At 45.7% G+C, this 3317-nt stretch overlaps 1 pseudogene; it reads left to right on the top strand.

Annotated features, from left to right (window-relative positions):
* Window positions 1-2211: 2211 nt before the first annotated feature.
* On the top strand, window positions 2212-2757 carry LOC149862388 (Ig heavy chain V region C3 pseudogene; annotated as a pseudogene).
* The last annotated feature ends 560 nt before the right edge of the window (window positions 2758-3317 follow it).

Raw genomic sequence — 3317 nt, 5'->3', positions numbered from 1 at the left:
ATTTTGTCCAGGGCAGTTGACAACACTGTTGATGATGCTGGAAAGGAATCTGACATTGTGCATGTAAACAGGATGAAAACATATTACCCCGTCTCAGATGAGAGGTGGCAACACAATATAGATGCTACAGCACAGGGTGGCACACTGCAGAGAGTTATTAAAGCCATCACCAGTGGGTGGCCTGGCCATTATATACCAAGTCCATATTTTCAGTTTAGAGAACAGCTCTTAGTGATTGATGGTGTTTTGTTCAAGGGTCACAAGATGGTAATACCTGAAGCACTACAAGCATATTCATTTAATATGATTAAATGGATCCATCAGGGTCATTTGGGCATTGAAAAATGCAAAAGAAGGTCCAGGAAGGTGTTACATTGGCCACTCATGTATAGTCAGATTGAAAATGCTGTACATAACTGTGAAATATGCCAGAAATACCATCCTAAGAATAAGAAGGAACCAATGTGCATAGACAAGAGGCATGGTGCAAAATGGGAATTGATTTGTCTATACTAGCTGGCAAAGATTCTGTGTTGGTTTTAGATTATTTCTTTCACTATCTGGAAGTTGCTTTCTTGGCCACTAGGACTGCACACCATATTATACTGCATCTGAAATCAAGCTTTTCCAGATGTGGAATTCCACAAAGGGTTATGTCTGACAATGACCCCCAGTTCTTGGCTCACAAATTTAAAACATTTGCACTATGGTTTGCATGTTATATCAAGGCCGAGGTATACCCCCAGTCTCTTGGGCTTGTGGAAAATGTCCCTTGCTGAGATTTTATGTAACAGAAAGTGGAGAACGAGGTGACTTGGACTGACAGTAACAACTCGCAGGCCTGACACTCATTTGCACAGCTACAAGCACCAGGCCAAAGCTAAACAAGAACTGTACTGTGGCAAAGTTATTCCAATTAAAATCGTGGTTCGTTTCTCGGGAGGCGGAAAAAAATCTTCAGCTACAGACACACTTTATTAGCATACTATGGTTTGCATGTTATATCAAGGCCGAGATACCCTCAGTCTCATGGGCTGGTGGAAAATGTTAAGATAATAAAGTGATTATTAAAGATAGCCAGTGATTCAGGTGGTGATCCAGCTGCTGCACCTGAATACTTAGCAATTCTGAATTACAGGTCAGTTCCTCTAGGATATGGCCTGTCCCTTGCTGAGATTTTATGTAACAGAAAGTGGAGAACGAGGTTACTTGGACTGACAGTAACAACTCGCAGGCCTGACACTCATTTGCACAGCTACAAGCACCAGGCCAAAGCTAAGCAAGAACTGTACTCTGACAAAGGGTCACGAGTACTGCAAGCACAGAAGCCCAATGGTGCAGTTCCTGTTTATAATGGTGACGTCTGGGACCACAAAGCACAGGTTATTCATAAGGTTGCTCCCCGATCTTACGTCATATTGACTCAGGATGGACAGTCTTTTCGAAGTAACAGGAGACATTTGCAACACATTTCTGAACAAGGGGAGGAGGATAGGAGGAGCGAACAGCCCGATACTACACACAAGCAGGCTCAGGAAAGCTGCTCAGAGATGACAGAGGTACTGCAAGAAGAGATGCCAGCTTCACTCACTAAAGAGGCTGAAGCAGTACAAAGCAGATCAAACAGACTACACCAAGCACCGCAAAGATTATTGAACACAATAGTGTTATACTGTAATTTCTTTAAAAATATATGGTATTAAAGTTGCACTATAGTTAGAAAGCTAGATGTTTAAAAAGGGGAGATGTGGGAATAGTGCATTGGCTCTTGAAAAGAACACCTAGTGCTGTTTACTTTGTTACCTGGGAGAGACAGACCTGAGCTGTAGCTGTTGCAAAGAGTTGTTTGCAAAACATTTCTAGAGTCTTTCTTAAAAATAATAAACGATATTTGCTTTTCTTAAATAGGTATTCTCAACAGCACTCACCATTACAAAGATGTAGCCAATGCTGCCCTATCCCTAGTGTGGACTGTGCAACCCCAAATACTGACCCTGTCCCTGCCCCTGCCCCAGTGCAGGTGGCTCTGATCATTAGTGCAAGGGGATTTTGTCCCTTATAAGCAGGAAGACATGCAAATGGCAGTGCCATCTTCCTGTTTAAATCTGTGCCTCCATCTGCGCAGGCTGCAGCTGGAGAGAGTTCACAGCTTGCCTTTTGTGCAGTGCGCGTCCAGTGCCCTGAGCTCTCTGCCCTTCAGCCCCAGGAAAGATGGGCCCGTGGCTCAGCTTGATTCTCATGGCAGCAGCTCTGCAAGGTATTTCCTACTTGTAACTCAATGAGACACCACGGAGCCTTGGAGCATTTGCAGGCGAGATTCACATCATCATTGATATGTCTCTTTTCCCAGGTGTCTGGTCCCAGGTGCAGCTGGTGGAGTCTGGAGGGGATGTAAGGAAGCCTGGAGACTCTCTGCGCCTCTCCTGCAAAGCCTCTGGGTTCACCTTTGCAGATTACGGGATGAGCTGGGTGCGACAGGCTCCTGGGAAGGGGCTGGAGTGGGTCGCCTACATTAGTAGCTCCAGTGGGAGTACTCAATATTACTCTGATGCAGTGAAAGGGCGATTCACCATCTCCAGGGACAACCCAGAGAACCTGCTGCACCTGCAAATGAACAGCCTGAAACCCGAGGACACAGCCCTGTATTACTGTGCCAGAGACACAGTGAGGCAACTCCTATTAGAGCCAATGAAAAAACCAGGAGTGCAGCCCGTTCTGCAGTGCCCACAGGAGGGCACCAGTGACTGTAGCAACTAGGCCTGTGCAAAGCTTCGACTTAATATTACATTCGACAAATATTTGACATATTTGACCCTGAAAAGTCAAAGTTGAGTCGAATAGCAGCTGGTCAAACAGCTGTCGAATCGAATACTGGAAGTCGAATCTTAACAGTGCAGGTCAAATATTCGACAAGGGATGAATATTCCACTTGCCTATACTGGATTCCCTGTGGTGGGGGGGAAAAGGAAAGTAAGGGGCGTGAATGGGAAAGGCTTTCATGACTGATGTGTGGCTGGCCAGTGGCCTGTCAGCATTCTCTGAGGTCCCGTCCAATCCCAGGGCTCTGGGGGAAGGCCAGAGAAAATGCAGAAAAGGCAGCAGTTTTTCAGCTCCCTGCTTTCTGCCTTGGGGTCAGTTGCTGAGCTGCTGGTCTTCTCCAGCACCCCTGCCTCAGGACAAGCCGGCTGGAAGCCCTGATCTTCAACAGATTCCCTGCTTGCAACGCTAGCAACAGGGATTTCTGAGAACTTGGTGCTTTTATTTTATAACTGCTTTTCATATTAGTTTACGCTTATATTGGATAGGGTTAGTAGTAG

This window comes from Crocodylus siamensis, chromosome 6 (genome assembly GCF_052110815.1).
Source record: "Crocodylus siamensis isolate JL-2025a chromosome 6, ASM5211081v1, whole genome shotgun sequence".
NCBI lineage: Eukaryota > Metazoa > Chordata > Crocodylia > Crocodylidae > Crocodylus > Crocodylus siamensis.
The sequence above is the reverse complement of the archived record's forward strand: the minus strand, read 5'-3'. Positions and strand labels throughout refer to the sequence as shown.